General features: G+C 42.6%; 1 protein-coding gene across 1 annotated transcript in view; it reads right to left on the bottom strand.

The window, feature by feature from the left end:
* Positions 1 to 18,118, bottom strand: part of LOC146862980 (cytosolic beta-glucosidase-like) — a 568,310-nt gene that overhangs the window by 507,993 nt on the left and 42,199 nt on the right. The gene's annotated exons all lie outside the window — the stretch shown is intronic.

Genomic DNA, 18,118 nt, shown 5'->3' on the forward strand with positions numbered 1-18,118 from the left:
GGGGCATGCACAAAGACATCGGAGGTCAGGGGGAAGGAGAATAGGGCCAGCAAGCTAAGCACAGAGGCTAAGCAGGAGGTCAATGATGGGCCATAGAATTGGGCAATGGAGGGCAGGAGGAGTAGACTGGTACATCATGCTAAATGGAGGGCAGTGGCAGCACATCAGACCATGCATGGCAGGAGGGAGGAGGCTAGTCCATGGATTCAGACAACAGAGGATGGGGAGGAGGTGGATGGGGCAGCAAGCTAACTGTTCAGAGAAGGTGGGTATTAGGAACTTTATTGTTTTTAAAATGTGTGTCTGTGCGAACTACTTAAAATATGAACAAGTATGCAGCATAATCTCACTTTTATTCAGGAAGAAGAGGACGTTTGTGACTGTGACTCCGGGCTCACTTGGCAGAAACACCCCCTGACCCTCCACCCCCATCGCAAAATGTAATGCCCGTGAAAAGGGTAGGTGGACGCAGTGTTATATAGAACATAGTCCTGAGAGCACGATTGAAAATGAAAACTAGATGTAGTATATTGAGTAAACTATGCACCAAAAAGTGTGATATAAGATGAACCGGGGCGTGAAATATAATATGCAATACATTGTGCGCAATGACAGATTCATTGGGGAGTGCGAGATAGCACAGGCACTAGCGCATGCTATGCGATATGCGCCTTGGAGTGTAATATGCACAGGGCAGTGTTGTGTAACATAACTAGTCTCTAAAGTTGTAATATAAAATATGTGCTGGGCAGTGTAACGTTGCATATGCACTGTGACAAAGATATGGATCCCAGATTGTAATATGTATGGCATAGCGCTGTGCGTTATAACATACACATCGAGGAAGGCACGTTAGATGGGGCAATATAACCCGTGCGAAGGCAAGTGTGGCATGACATATTCACGGGGTGGTGATACAGTGCACATGGGCTAGAGAGTGTCATAGCATTCGCACTAGCTGGTGGAATACAACACAGAGGTGTGAGGCAATCGGCGGGCACTGGTGGGTGTAACACAGCATTGGGCTCAGCCAGGTGCACGCTGTTACTCTCAAGTGAGGTTCGTCTCCTTTCCAGAGAGTAAAATAAAAAGTATTACACATCCGGCGGTGGATGTGTTTTTTATTAACTGTGAGGGGGGTTTCTTGCATAGTTTGGTCGAATTTTTGTTGAATCCCCTTTGAATGGCATGGTGTGCGTGTATATTAAATGTGCCCGTCAATAGCTACCCATGTTTGTATAAATAAACGACAAGGGTGTCTACTTGGAGAGTACCCACCGGCGGAGGCGCCGGGATTAGGCACGGTAGGGCGTCAGACACGTCAGAGCTTCACTAGCGGTGTAAATACATTCCATGTGGATTCATTCTATGCATAGTCGCCTTTTAATGAATATCACGCAAATCGTCATGGTGATAGGTACATACGGTTTGTCCAGCATGTCCTAGGTGTTTCTATAAATATATATATTTTTAAAATAATAAAAAACAAAGGCCGGCCCCGGGGGATGGGGTCCCCGGAGCCATAAGTGACCTGAGGAGGGGGGCAACGCAGCCCCCTCCTAAAGAATTTAAATTAAAAAAAGGCCATGACCCGGGGGTTGGGGTCCCCGGGGCCGATTAAGGCCTTGGGAGGGCCAAATTAATTTTTTTTCAACAAAAAAAATTAGGGTGCTGGCCCTGGGGGATGGGGTCCCCAGGGCCAGTAAATTAGAAAAAGAAGGGGGGCCACACAGCCCTCCTTCTTAAAAAAATAAAATAAATAAAAGACCGGCTAAATAATATTGATGCACACGCTACAAGAAATATAGCACATAAAGCATATCCAGCACAAACTCCAATTCTTCTTTCTTTATTTTCAAGATTCTTCCACTCCCCCAACGCGTTTCGTCGTTTGGAAGGGATTAACCCATACGACTTCCTCAGGGCTGGAAGTAACATAAATAACACAATGTATAGAATAATGGCGGTAAAAGGTATTGTGCACAATGTAAATCCAACATTTTGTTTAGAATTAAACAAAGGGAGAAATAACCGATACAATTACAGACAGGTTCGAACTGAACAAATATGTAAAATTAAGAACATCAATAAAGGTAATTAATACACAAAAGCTTACAAAGTTCAAAGAACACAAAATATTGACAACACAAGATTTATAGCACTAATAATCTACTCACCAACCCATTAGAGTTTCATGCTAAGTGTTACTAATGCAAAATTATCTGTACCTCAATTTTTTGGAGATCTGCAAAACCTAAAATAGTACAAATAACCCTGTGTTAATAGTTACGTCACACATGAGGCACAATAAATCAAGGTACCCATAAGGCAAAGTAAATACCTGATGATACTTGATTATAACCAAACGTCCTAATTTCCAAACTGAAATACATAAAGCCATCCAAATGTAAATATTGTAATTTAGTATTGTAAGCACCTGAAACAACAATGTACAAAAGTTATAATACTAAACCAAAGTAAATGTGCCAAAACGAATGCTAGAACAGTAAAAAGGCGGACTTACCCTATTTAACGTCCAAAGTTATTTATGTGAAATATCAAACAACCAACAAGTTCTTTAAGGATGAATCATCACTACAATAGGTGACCTACGAGTGAAAGAATTTCCAAATTAGCGATATTCCATTAGTTGCTACAAGAACCCCACTTGTATCCAGTTCCTAAATGTGACCTTGTGCAGCTTTCCTGAAAAAACGGCTTCTAAGTCCCCGAGTGCAGGAAACAAGCGCCGCTGCCGGCAAGCACTTCCGTATTTAATCCAAAAAGAGTGAAAATAAAAAAGGTGACTAACCCAACGATCAGGAGATCAGACGCCATAGCTAAATGGTAAAACCTCCACGTAGAGACTTAGGTGCCATTATTAGGCAGTGTAATGTTCAATAGAACAGCTATATAACCATTGCGCTAATCATAAGAATATCAAACAGCGCTATTGATTTCTTTGGATACAAATATACCAGTATGTAAGATCATCTGAGAACTGTTATAAATAAAACTCAAACATTTATAATGCTACCAATTTGAATCCGATTGAATTACCAAAAGCTTTATTCGTCACGTAACACAGGCCCATAAACAACGAGCCTTATATTGTATTTAATTGCGAAATTAGCCATCATGAATAGCCCATATCCACATTTGTCGTTAGATTTCTGGTGTAACAAGAATATATCTATATCAATGATTAGTATATAGTATATTACAAACTAGATAGTGTGGGTTCAAGAAAAATAATAATTATTTGTCGATGTTAAACAACATTATTCATAGATATGAAAAATTAGTAGTAATAATCAAGACTCAAAACAAAAAATATTAATCCTAGTTCAGTAATGAGATGTCCAAAAAAATCACTCATGCGTGACTAATTAGTAATTATTATAGTACAGAAATGTCAAGGCCGACTTCCAAACGCATTAATATTTAGTTGCAAATTCACTGTCGAAAAGAAATATATTTATTTCTATCGTGAAACTTCAGCATGCAGATCCAATGATAGCCCCGCAATAGACGACAATCTATTGTTATCAAAATTAAACAGTAACTATCTATGATATGTACAAAGAATCAAAGTACCAGAATCAACAAGGATTGACAAAAGTTGTCATAATTATCGATCCCCTGAAAAATACTGTAATTCCTCATCGAAATTTAAACCAGACTATACAGCCTTCATACGCATGATCCATCGTGCCTCATGTCTGCGCAACATCAACTCTCTATTGCCACCTCTTGGATGAAGTCTCACGTATTCAATACCATAGAATCGGAAAGATTTGACCTTGTGCCTTACACTCTTGAACATGTACAGCTAAAGGATATCTCATATCACAATTTTTTATAGCTCTCATATGTTCACTAATACGTTCCTTAAGAGCTCTGATAATGCTACCTATGTAAATCTTCTCACATTTACAGGTAATAACATATACCACATATTTAGTGCTACATGTGATGTTGGACAAAATTTTATATACATGACCAGACTTATCATAAAACTGTAAAGCTTTATCATGAGCATATTTACACATGCCTCAATGCCCGCATTTGAAAAAAACCTTAGTTCAATTTATCCAACCATGTTTCTTGTTTTTTATCTATGGGGTAACTAGGGCTTAAAATAGATCCTAGAGTCCTACCCCTACGAAAAGTAATTTGTGGTCTGTCAGTTAAGAACCCTTGTAAAGTTCTGTCGGCTTGCAAAATATGCCAATGTTTATTTAGGCTTTTTCGTAGACTGAGGCTCAATGGAGTATAGTCAGTTACCATTCTAATAGGTGTAACATGTGACATGTTAACCGCACTATGCTTGAGTGTTGATTGGCGTTCGATGTTAAACACCCTACGCTTGGCAGATCCAATATCTTTATTTGAATAACCCCTTAGGGAAAATCTCTTACTCATGTCCTCTACACATTTGCAAAACTCCACATCTTCGCTACAATTCCAACGAGCTCTGATCATTTCCCCAAAGGGAATAGCTCGAATCTGATGTCGGGGGTGTGCACTGTCCGCATGCAGAATAGAATTGCAAGAAGTGGGTTTACGATACATTTTGCTATGTATTTGAGTACCCATAACATACAACTCTACATCTAAGAATACAATATGCGACATGCTCGAACATGATGTGAACTTAATATTCAATGCATTGCTATTCAGGTATTCAATAAAATCATATAACAATGACTCAGTACCGGTCCAAATCATAAGGCAATCGTCTATGTATCGCCCCCAAAATAGAATATAATCTTGCCATTTGCCACCTGATGTTCCCCAAATAACTTTTTCTTCGAACCAGCCCATATATAGATTAGCATATGCTGGCGAAAATTTTGAACCCATGGCAACTCCTTGGGTTTGCTTGAACCATTCTTGTTTAAAGAGAAAAAAAATGCATTATCAAGAATCATTTCGGTCATGATAAGTAGCATGTTGGTATGTTCCCAAAGGCTCGCTGGTCTTTGGATAAAAAGTGTTGAACAGCTTGTAAACCCAAATCATTGGGTATGCTTGTGTAAAGTGACACCACATCTAGTGTTACTAATAGCATGCCAGCTTCCCAATTCATGTCTCCAAGCGTACTCAGACTATGCCTGGTATCTTTAATATAGGAGGGCAGATTAATCACTAGTGGCTGCAAAAATAAATCAACAAACTGAGAAAAACGTTCAGTGGGTCCCCCTATGCCTGACACAATAGGCCTCCCTGGTGGAAAAGGGAGGTCCTTGTGAATTTTGGGCAGCGTGTATAGACAGGGATGACGAGGACGATTAATCTTCAAATATAAAAATTCATCCTCATCTAGGAGATGATTGTCATACCAATGTTTTAGTAACCCATTGATCTTAGTTATAAGGGAAAACATTGGATTATGTGAAATCTTCTGGTAGCATCGTTCATTATTTAACTGTGAATAAATCTCTTGTTCATAATCTATTCTATTCATAACCACCAGATTACCCCCTTTATCTGCTTTCCTTATGATTATATCAGGATCATCAGCTAAAGATCTAAGTGCTTGTCTTTCTTGCACCGTCAGGTTGTCATGCTGAAACTTAAAGGATACTGTGGTATTCTTAGCAATCCTGTCTAAATCGTTCATGACCAAAGTATGGAAAATCTCAATATTATTTCCACTAACAAGATTCGGAGACCACCTAGATTTTTCTTTTAGACCACTTGATATTGAAAAGTCAGGTCTGATGTCTAAATCTGAAAGAACCTTACTTATCGTGATCGGATCATCCTCCATTTCGGTAATGGAGAGTAGCATCATGGTATCCTGTATGTCCTTTATTGTAGTTACATCAGACAATGGGTTACTCATTTGTAATGTAACGTCTTTATTAGGAGAGGGATTCATAGTAAAATATTCCTTCAATTTTAGATGCCTCACAAATTTGAATAAATCGATTTTAATATCACATAAATCACCTTTGTGAGATGGACAAAATCCCAAACCTTTTTTCAGTAACATGGTCATATCCTTAGTGAGTGTACGGTCAGATAGATTAATTACTTCCACTTCTCCCCCTGTTATTGTTTCTGGTCTTTCCTGTCCCAAGATCGTGTTTTCATCCCTGTTCTGTCTACTTCTCCTACCACCCCTGGTGCCCCTCCTTGTCTTCTGAGGTTTTCTGTTCTTTTGTTCTGTTCTCGATTGCCCCTTTTGATTCTGTATACTTCTTGTAAGAAGCATGAGTTCTCCAAAGGGGGGGGCCTGTCTAACAGTCCCATCAACGTTCCCCTCTACCTCACTATCACTAGTGGGTATTGTATTCAGGGAGGTATTACTCGAACTGGTGGATTGCAGTGGAGGAATTAATTTATTAGCACCAGCAGGAATGAGATAAGCATATTTTTTGGAAACAGGTGAAAACTCTACCAGTGTTATAATCTACCTCATCCCTTTTCAACTTTCGGGCTTTACGTTGTTTAATATCATTCTGATGTTCTGAAAGCACCCCTTTGAGGATCTCAAAGTTTTTGGTTGCAACTTCAGGCATATTCAGAGAAGCAATCTCACTTTCTAATTGAGTGATTTCGGCCTGCAATTTCTGTACTTTTCTCTCAGCATTTTCAATTAAGATTTCCATAAGTTTCATGGAACTAGACACAAGCTCTTTTTCCCATATACCCAGAAGGTCGTCGTCAAGATCATCGTATGTTGGGATGATCTGTGAACGAAGACCTCTGGGTATTCTGTTAAGCTTCATATATTGCTTCAGTGTGGCACCGTCCCACCACTTTGACATTTCTGAACGTTTAAGTCTTTCAAGCTTAATAAATTTGTCACGTAGTCCCTCATTCTGAGGTTTGTTAGTAGTATTGACTGCCTGTATAACCGAACTCCCTTTGGATAAATTGTCAAAAAGTTCAGCCGCCAATCTATCTCTGTCTAGATTATCACTCATCGTGTAGTAAAATTTGTGCTTGTTGTGTCGCCTTGCCCAGTAAATGTAAAATACTGTTTGGGTGTATAGAGGCTATCTGGCGCTACCAATAATGTCACACAATATCAGAATTGAGAAACCTATATCAACAGCGGTGCCCTCAAGATCCCAAATAGGCTCAATCAAAGATTGATGGAAACAATTAAATAATATTGATGCACACGCTACAAGAAATATAGCACATAAAGCATATCCAGCACAAACTCCAATTCTTCTTTCTTTATTTTCAAGATTCTTCCACTCCCCCAACGCGTTTCGTCGTTTGGAAGGGATTAACCCATACGACTTCCTCAGGGCTGGAAGTAACATAAATAACACAATGTATAGAATAATGAAGGTAAAAGGTATTGTGCACAATGTAAATCCCACATTTTGTTTAGAATTAAACAAAGGGAGAAATAACCGATACAATTACAGACAGGTTCAAACTGAACAAATATGTAAAATTAAATAAAAGACCGGCATCGCGCTGGAGGCCACGCCCCCTCCTTGCAGCACTCTGCAAACACGCCCCCTGGCCAGTTGTAAGTTGGGGAATTAATTCCCCTTCAATACGGAGGGTCCCTGAGGGCCAACTAGCCCAACAGGTATCTCCAGTGTGCGCCAGGGAGCTGCGTTGCAGACAGGTGTTCTGAGGCCACGCCCCTTTTTACACCTCTATGCAACGCAGCTCTGTGGCACTTTCTGGAGGTACCTAGTGGGCTAGTTTTTACCCTAGGGACCCTTAGGATTCAAGGGGACTTAATCTCTCAACTTAGAACGGCCACAGGGTGCGTTTACACAGTGGTGAATGGAGGGGACGGGGCCTGAGGTGACGTGTGCAAACACGCCCTGTGGCGCGTTTTAAGTTGGGGAAATAATTCCCTTTCAATCCTGCGGGACCCTGGGGGCCAACTAGACCACCAGGTGCTTCCAGTAAGGGCCACTGCTCTGCGTTGCAGAGAGGTGGTGCAGGCCGTGCCCCTTTTTACACCTCTCTGCAATGGCGCTTACTGGACGTACCTAGTGGGCTATTTTGCCCCTAGGGATCCTCAGGATTCAAGGGGACTTAATCTCCCAACTTAAAAAAGGGCCACAGGGCATATTTACACAGTGGGGAAGGAAGGGGACGGGGCCTGAGTTGACGTGTGCAAACACGCCCTAGGTCGCGTTTTAAGTTGGGGAAATAATTCCCCTTCAATCCTGAGGGCCCCTGGGGGCTAACTAGCCCACCAGGTGCTTCCAGTAAGCGCCACTGAGCTGCGTTGCAGAGAGGTGGTCCAGACCGTGCCACTTTTTACACCTCTCTGCAACGCAGCTCTGTGGCGCATACTGGAGGTACCTAGTGGGCTAGTTGGACCCTAAGGACCCTCAGGATTCAAATTAACTTAATCTCCCAACTAAAAACGGCCACAGGGCGTGTTTACACAGTGGTGAAGGGAGGGGATGGGGCCTGAGTTAACGTGTGCAAACAAGCTCGTCAAGATCATCGTATGTTGGGATGATCTGTGAACAAAGACCTCTGGGTATCCTGTGAAGCTTCATATATTGCTTCAGTGTGGCACCGTCCCACCACTTTGACATTTCTGAACGTTTAAGTCTTTCAAGCTTAATAAATTTGTCACGTAGTCCCTCATTCTTAGGTTTGTTAGTAGTATTGACTGCCTGTATAACCGAACTCCCTTTGGATAAATTGTCAAAAAGTTCAGCCGCCAATCTATCTCTGTCTAGATTATCACTCATCGTGTAGTAACATTTGTGCTTGTTATGTCGCCTTGCCCAGTAAATGTAAAATATTGTTTGGGTGTATAGAGGCTATCTGGCGCTACCAACAATGTCACGCAATATCAGAATTGAGAAACCTATATCAACAGCGGTGCCCTCAATAATAGGAACAACACCTAAGATCCCAAATAGGCTCAATCAAAGATTGATGGAAACAATTAAATAATATTGATGCACACGCTACAAGAAATATAACACATAAAGCATATCCAGCACAAACTCCAATTCTTCTTTCTTTATTTTCAAGATTCTTCCACTCCCCCAACGCGTTTCGTCGTTTGGAAGGGATTAACCCATACGACTTCCTCAGGGCTGGAAGTAACATAAATAACACAATGTATAGAATAATGGAGGTAAAAGGTATTGTGCACAATGTAAATCCCACATTTTGTTTAGCATTAAACAAAGGGAGAAATAACCGATAAAATTACAGACAGGTTCGAACTGAACAAATATGTAAAATTAAATAAAAGACCGGCATCGCGCTGGAGGCCACGCCCCCCTCCTTGCAGCACTCTGCAAACGCGCCCCCTGGCCAGTTGTAAGTTGGGGAATTAATTCCCCTTCAATACTGAGGGTCCCTGAGGACCAAGTAGCCCAACAGGTATCTCCAGTGTGCGCCAGGGAGCTGCGTTGCAGACAGGTGTTCTGAGGCCACGCCCCTTTTTACACCTCTATGCAACGCAGCTCTGTGGCACTTACTGGAGGTACCTAGTGGGCTAGTTTTTACCCTAGGGACCCTTAGGATTCAAGGGGACTTAATCTCTCAACTTAGAACGGCCACAGGGCGCGTTTACACAGTGGTGAATGGAGGGGACGGGGCCTGAGGTGACGTGTGCAAACACGCTCTGTGGAGCGTTTTAAGTTGGGGAAATAATTCCCTTTCAATCCTGAGGGACCCTGGGGGCCAACTAGACCACCAGGTGCTTCCAGTAAGTGCCACTGCTCTGCGTTGCAGAGAGGTGGTGCAGGCCGTGCCCCTTTTTACACCTCTCTGCAATGGCGCTTACTGGACGTACCTAGTGGGCTATTTTGCCCCTAGGGATCCTCAGGATTCAAGGGGACTTAATCTCCCAACTTAAAAAACGGCCACAGGGCATGTTTACACAGTGGGGAAGGAAGGGGACGGGGCCTGAGGTGACGTGTGCAAACACGCCCTATGTCGCGTTTTAAGTTGGGGAAATAATTCCCCTTCAATCCTGAGGGCCCCTGGGGGCTAACTAGCCCACCAGGTGCTTCCAGTAAGCGCCGCTGAGCTGCGTTGCCGAGACGTGTTCCAGACCGTGCCACTTTTTACACCTCTCTGCAACGCAGCTCTGTGGCGCATACTGGAGGTACCTAGTGGGCTAGTTGGACCCTAAGGACCCTCAGGATTAAAATTAACTTAATCTCCCAACTAAAAATGGCCACAGGGCGTGTTTACACAGTGGTGAAGGGAGGGGACGGGGCCTGAGTTAACGTGCGCAAACAAGCCCTGTGGCACGTTTTAAATTGGGGAAATAATTCCCCTTCAATCCTGAGGGACCCTGGGGGCCAACTAGCCCACCAGGTGCTTCCAGTAAGCACCACTCCGCTGCGTTGCGAGAGGTGGTCTAGGCCATGCCCCTTTTTACATCTCTCTGCAACGCAGCTCTGTGGCGCGCCTACTGGAGGTACCTAGTGGTCTAGTTGGACCCTGGGGACCCTCAGGATTCAAGGGGACTTAATCTCCCAACTTAAAACGGCCACAGGGCGTGTTTACACAGTGGGGAAGTGAGGGGACGGGGCCTGAGGTGACGTGTGCAAACACGCCCTGTGGCGCGTTTTAAGAGGTAGTTTTAATCCCCTGCCCTATTATATACTAGGGGCTTACAGAGGAGATCATGCTGATCACAGGGGGACCCCAACGCATAGTGTTCCCTAGTGTATGTAGGTGTTTTCACTGTATTCTGAGTGTCTTTTAACATAGCACTGGCTCTAGGACTGGTTAGTCAGACTCAGTTACCACCAGTATCCGTCTGAAAAAGTTGAGGGTACAGGATGATTTTGCAACAAGGCTTCTTTCTGCTCTTCTGTTTGCTCTTTCTGCACGTTATCCTTCTTCCTGCACTTTTCTTCGTCTTTGAAGACTTCTGTTGCTTCTTTCTGCATTTCTTTTTTTTATCTCTGTGCGTTTTTTCTTCTTTCTTCACATGTCCTATCTCTGTAGTCATAGTTAGAAATTAGCATTTAAAAAACCTTTTCACTCGTACAAAACCATTGAAATTCCCCCGTTATAGTTAGTTCAGCTAACTATAACTCGCGCGCCCGCAATGCACTGCTGATTACGTCACATATTACATCAATCATGACATGGTCAGTGACATCACTCATGACATCACTAATGACATCTCAAATGACATCACTAATGACATCACTGATGACATCATCCTTGTGATAGAGTAGCAGACCTCCTCTTCCCCTAATATAACCTTTGATACACACATTCAAAAATAGAAACTACAATGTTCAAAACAATGAACATACCAATAACAGTTACAACAACCTATTCAGTAATTCAAAGATCCACATACACATCCACTCATTCACCAACAGTCATATACAGTCACTCATACATGTACTCACTCATCATATGTACTCACACACCTATACATCCTGTTACACAACGCCACTCATCCATAGAGTTACTCACACACATAGTCACTCATGCTAATAAAGAATCAAACATCCATTTACTTGCATATACAGTTATACACACACCACCCCACTTACTTCTACAGAAACTTACACATACTTAGTCTTTTAAACAATCACTTATAGAAACACATACTTATTCATACAGGAACTCTTTCAATCTCTCACTCTCACATATACTCACTTATATACACCAATAGTCACATATACTAGTTTAAAACATATGTAGTTACTCATAAAGACACTATTGAGACAGTCTATCACTCACTAACACACCCATGCACACACTCATCCACCCATACAGTCCTGCACACATGCTGTCTTCAACACATACAAACAGTGAGTCACTCATTCATGCACCTATGCACTACGTAATACCCCCCACCGAACCATACAGACACTCAGACACTCATACTGATACTCAAAAAAACAACTAAAAACCTATATGGACACTCATGTAGCTACTCACCAACCCATGCAACCACTTATACACAAAGTGAGAGACTGATACAGATATTTACACATTTAAACATTACTCACTAAGCCATGTATTCACTAAGATACACTTAATCCGTCAGTTATACAATAAATTTTTCAAAAACAAATCATCCATTTAGACACTTATATACCCATTTATTCTTCCATCGACCTTGAGATATACATATATAAAACATATGTAATTTTCAGAAAAACACACATTCACTGGATGATGTCATCAGTGATGTCATTTGAGATGTCATCAGTGATGTCATGAGTGATGTCACTGACCATGTCATGAGTGATGTAATATGTGACGTCATCAGCAGTGCATTGCGGGCGCGCGAGTTATAGATAGCTGAACTAACTATAACGGGGGAATTTCAATGGTTTTGTACGAGTGAAAAGTCCAGCTAACTATAACGCCCCTGAAACCTATGATTTTTTCAGTGAATATACATATATGTATGTGTGTATATATATATGTGAATTTGTTTATATGTGTGTGTGTGTTTGCGTGTGTGTGTGTGTGTGTGTGTGTGTGTGTGTGGTTCAGCTGGCTATTTAAAAGCTTCGGTGATTCATTAAGAGGGGACTGAGAAAAAAGGAGGTCTACAAACACGTTTTCCCTATGCATTTTCCCATAGGGATTTATTTATTTGTTTTATATTTATTTATAAAGCGCAACATTCATCCCATAGGGATATCATGATTCTGAACATGACTACAGCCTGAACTGCTGAATGGAATTACACCAAATTTGGCAGGAAGCTAGATGTTGGTGTAAATCGATTCAGTAGTTTTCGAGATAATAAAAGTTAAAAAATAAAGCTATCTGGGATGCGGATCCTTGCAGTGGACTTGCAGATCCACAGTCCCTGAGCTGAAATTTGATTGGCTGCCAACATTTCAACCAGGAAGGGTTGGCAGCCATCTTGGGACTTGGCTTCAAGCCGAGTCCCACAAAGAAATGTAAATAATAAAGAAAAGGGGGCAGTGTAGGAATACCCTAGCCCCCAGATATGGTGGGGGGGGGGTCCCACAGAGACCCTGCCTTGGTTTAAAACCATTTTTTAAGAATCAATTTTGTCGCATATCTGTGGGTGGATCCACAGCAAAATTAGAAAAAAAGATACATGGTCTCCCGCACGTCTTTTTGCAGGAAGCCCCTGGGTGGGCCAAATCCTGGGGGCATGTACAAAATAAAGGAGGGTCGCATGGGGCCCCCGTCCCAAGGTTTATCAAAACCTCGGGGACCACCACCTGCCCGAGGTAATACTTATAAGTTATGCACCCCTCGCATCCCCGGGGAATGCCAGCTCCCCGGGGCTAGTTATAAAATGAGTGCGGGGGAGGCACTTACGGCCTGCCCATCAGCCACCACCTCCTCTGGGTAAATGTAAAACAAATCTCCCTACCATATCGAAGCTCTGAAATACATTTGGTCTTATACATTTTTAAAAGGTCCCTGGGCACCCTAGAGCCTACCCTGTGTGCGAAACTAAAAACCGTCCCCATGTTTTTGACAAACTCTGATTTTTTTGCCTCTTACAACAGTTTTTAACATCAAATAAAACACCAAGGTAAGGGTACACCATGACTTTATCCAGGGTAGAATTAGCAACCTTAAAGGTCTTACTACTTGTTAATTTAGGGCCCACTACCATCATGTATGACTTCGACAAATCTAGGTTCCTCATAAAAGACACATACCTGACCAAGAGTAAATCCAACCCTTCTGTGATCTGGGCCATAAGGACCGTATCATCAACATGTAATAAAACAGGGAGAGATCTATCACCAACCTTAGGGCAATCTGCTAAAAACTGATAATAGCGCCGACTCAAGCCCATTGACATACAGAGTAAACAAAAAAAGGAGCAAGTATGCATCCTTGACAAACGTCAAAGCTCATCGGTAATGAGTGAGTACAGGCAGCGCCCTTAGAGAAATACACCGAGGCAGAGGTCTTTGAGTGAAGAGTGGCTGAAAGAGCCACTATGCAAGAATCAACTCCCATCTCATTGAGTAACGCCCAGAGTTTCTCTCGGTTCACCCTGTCGAATGCGGATATCAGGTCCATAAATACTAGATGTAAGGATTCAGACCGGGCCACCATATATTTATTAATGATTAAATGAAGATTTAGGCTTTGGTCTGAAGTGGCCCTCACTGCACTAAAACCAAATTGAACATCGCTCAGAATGTTGTTTTCTTCTGCCCAATCACCCAGCCTATTTAAAAATATACCTCGCCAGATCTTTGACCGTTGCGTCCAATAACGATATTGATTGAGAGCATTGTGAGTTGTCTTTGTCCCCCTTTTTAAAAATAGGAACAATCACAGCAACATGCCCTTCCGGGCAACCTCATTCAGCACCTGGGATAATAGTGGAGCCCAGACCTCTGTATTAGCTTTAAACAGATCTGGTGGAATACTGTCAGGACCTGGGCCTTATTAGTTGACAGGGCAAGAATGCCATGTGTAACTTCATCTAAGGTAAAGACCACAGGGTTCCAGGCTGCAATTAATCCAGCAGGAATTTTAGCTCCCCCACAATCCCCCTGGTTGTAAACACCTTTAAAATGACCAACCCACTGCTGTTCAGTGATGGCATAAGAGTGGGTCAGAGCCATCAGCAAAGCAAAGCAAGGCCTGTTGACCACTTTCCAGAAGAGAGAACTATCCCCAGTCTCAAAAGCTTGGCAAAGCTCCACCCATGCCAGGTCCTGCAGATTGTTTGCAGGTAATTTGAGTCTACTTATAGGCCTGCCTGTAGTCTTTAATCAATTGCCCGTCCCTCGGTGACTGCTTCAGTGCCACCTTCAGGCGACGCAGGGTTCTCGAACAGTCCCTATCAGACCATTTTGTCAGGGTTGCGTGGCCCTGTCCTGCTTCTTCGCAAATACAAGCGGAAACGGCCTGGTTTTGCCCCGCTAGCTGCGCGAGACCGCTCAAGGACTACATGTCCCATGAGCGTTAGCGGCATCCCGGCATGCGCGTGCAGTCGTGGAAGGCTTCATAGAGCACTTCCGCCCTGGCGGCATTGCCGATTATTTTGTTTACGGATACGACTTGGGTTGCAGTTGTTACGGTTCCAGTCCCCGCTCCTTGTTTCTGTACGGTGGCTGGAGGAGGCCTAGGGAGCAGCAACGCTGTTAAGTGTGCAGTGCACCACCTCAGTTCCTGAAGTGCCCATCTTGGTCTGAGACGTTTATGGGGGAAGCTGGCATTTTTGGATCCAAGTAGAACAAAGATATTTTCATCAAACCTTGTGGGCACGCATGAGCAGTATTGTTTATTGGCATAACATTCTAGTCATCCACTTGGTGTTCCTCCTCGTTGGCGAGCCACACATTTGTCGGCTCTTGCGAGTAGCAGGAATACCGGTGCCTAGGCATAATAAGTGCCTACTCGAAAACATCAGAATCGTGTGAGTTAAACACAAATTGTTCACCTGAAGTGAACCAAGACTGCCTTTGTTTTGTTTGTGAAACACTCTGTTTACCAGTTTGCGTGGAACTATACAGTCTCACAGGATGTGAGATCGTTAAACTGTGTTTTTATGGTTGTGTTTCCCTAGCAGGGGATTGTGGATGAGACAAGACGATCTCATACAACCTCTGCGACATTCTAACATATACATATCTGGGTACATTAAACAGAGAGGAGGGGTTACGCATAGAGAGGATGCCCAGATCACAGCGCATGTCTGAAACTAATGCTGTCTTCTCCCTTGTAGTGATGCGTGTGTGTGTTCTTGATTAAGACGAGGCCTTGTCTTTCCGGCCTCTGGTTCTTGAGTGACGAGCATGACCTGACACCTGTGGAACCACACATATTCTTATTTTTCTTTACAGGTGGTTACTCTTTGTACTTTGCACTAACACAAGGGGTAGGGGCAGAGAGTGGTGGGGACAATCGAACAATAACGGTGTTTTCTTTTGTGTCTTTACAGGTCTCCTTCCCTGCTGTCCCCTCCCTTGGTTTCCTATTCTTGCCTACCCAGCTTACTCTGCAGGCCATGATAATGGAGTCCCCTAACTCCCTGCTACAAGACAAATGCGAGCTAACCCAATGCACTAACTTGTTCTTAAGTTACTGATATGATTCACCAATAGAATTGGAGCGGGGTGGCACATTCCCCAAAACAATAACATAGGGAGGCGCTTCAGGAGCATTTTCCCTGAGTTGATGGGAGACTCTGGATGCAGGCTACGCCCTTTATCGCCCAGGGGATGAGGCAGAGCAACTGCACTCTGAGTTACCCTCCCATACCCTAGCTCTGGTACAACCGGGACAAGGGCTGCATCAACAGTAGCATGATTTCACACAGGCACCTCACAATCCTCACACCCCTTCCTCCCCTTGTTCATTGAGGATAATACATCTAAGACCCTGTCTTCAATATGGGAAAGCCTCGCAAGAATTAGATAAAATGTATTATTTAGCAGTGACTCAAAATCCCTGAGAGAAACATACCCGAGGGAATAGCCCCCCTCCACACCAGATTAGTAATGGATTGCCATTCCAGCTTAGCATCAATAGGAGGCTGGGCAGTGGCAGAGGTTTTCTGTTTCCGCTTGCACCTCGGGCTGATAACTGGTGTTGTGGAGATTATAGAATTACCCTTAGCTCCTCCTTACTACCCCGATGAGAGAAACCTTGAGGGGGCCCTTCCAAACCATTACAGGCTAGTGACCTGGGCAATTCGAGGGACCTATCCCTATCCAAAGAAAGCTTCCTTTCAATCAACTCTATTTCCTTGGATACAACCCCCATTGCCCGATGGAGAAAACCTTCTATGGTGGAAGCTCGAGAGGCGGTGGATGGGAGAAGAGTTTTAATAGAAGATTATTTCTTTTTTCTCATGCTTGCAGAACCCTTAAGTACCATTTGTTCCCTTGGCAGGTTAAAACCAACACACTGTTACAAAGGAAAGATCACGCAGTAGGTAACCAAGTGATGCAGTCATACATAACAGTCTGATGGGTGCTGCAGGGTGACTCTGGTGGATTTAAGGGTCTCTGGTGCCTGGATGCAGCGTTGCGGCCTCCTCCTCATAAGAGGAATGCTGGGGAGTGAAGTCTCCTTCCCCCGACAGAGTCCTGTGCAGCACAACATCAACGAGGGTATGAGTGAAGTAATATGTGAGGTCATAAGAAGTGCATTGCGGGGTGTAAGTTATAATTAGCTCAGGTAACTATAACTGCTCAATTTCCCTGGTTTTGTATGAGTGAAATCTGAGCCTAACTATAACATCCCTGTAACCTTTAATGTTTTCAGTTAATATATATATGTGTATGTGAGTGTGTGTGTGTATATATATATATATATATATTCACTGAAAAAACCAAAGGTTTCACACACGTTATAGTTAGGAATTAGCATTTAAAAAACCTTGCAAATTCACTGAAAAAACCATAGGTTTCACACATGTTATAGTTAGCTGGACATTTCACTTGTGAAAAACCAATGAAATTCCCCCGTTATAGTTAGTTAGCTAACTATAACTCGCGCCCCCGCAATGCACTGCTGATGACGTCACATATTACATCACTCATGACATGGTCAGTGACATCACTCATGACATCACTGATGACATCTCAAATGATATCACTGATGACATCATCCAGTGAATGTGTATTTTTCTGAAAATTAAATATGTTTTATATATGTATATCTCAAGGACGATGGAAGAATAAATGGGTATATAAGTGTCTAAATGGATGATTTGTTTTTGAAAAATTGATTGTATAACTGACTGATTAAGTGTATCTTAGTGAATACATGGCTTAGTGAGTAATGTTTAAATATGTAAATATCTTTATCAGTCTCTCACTTTGTGTATAAGTGGCTGCATGGGTTGTTGAGTAGCTACATGGGTGTTTATATAGGTTATTAGTTGTTTTTTTTATTATCAGTGTGAGTGTGTGTATGGTTCGGTGGGGGGTATTACGTACTGCATAGGTACATGAATGAGTGACTCACTGTTTGTATGTGTTGAAGACAGCATGTCTGCAGGACTGTATGGGTGAATGAGTGTGTGCATGGGTGTGTTAGTGAGTGAATGACTGTCTCAATAGTGTCTCTATGAGTAACTACATATGTTTTAAACTAGTATATGTGACTATTGGTGTATATAACTGAGTATATGTGAGAGTGAGAGATTGAAAGAGTTCCTGTATGAATGAATATGTGTATCTATAAGTGATTGTTTAAAAGA

The sequence above is a fragment of the Triturus cristatus genome, chromosome 2_2, assembly GCF_964204655.1.
Source record: "Triturus cristatus chromosome 2_2, aTriCri1.1, whole genome shotgun sequence".
NCBI lineage: Eukaryota > Metazoa > Chordata > Amphibia > Caudata > Salamandridae > Triturus > Triturus cristatus.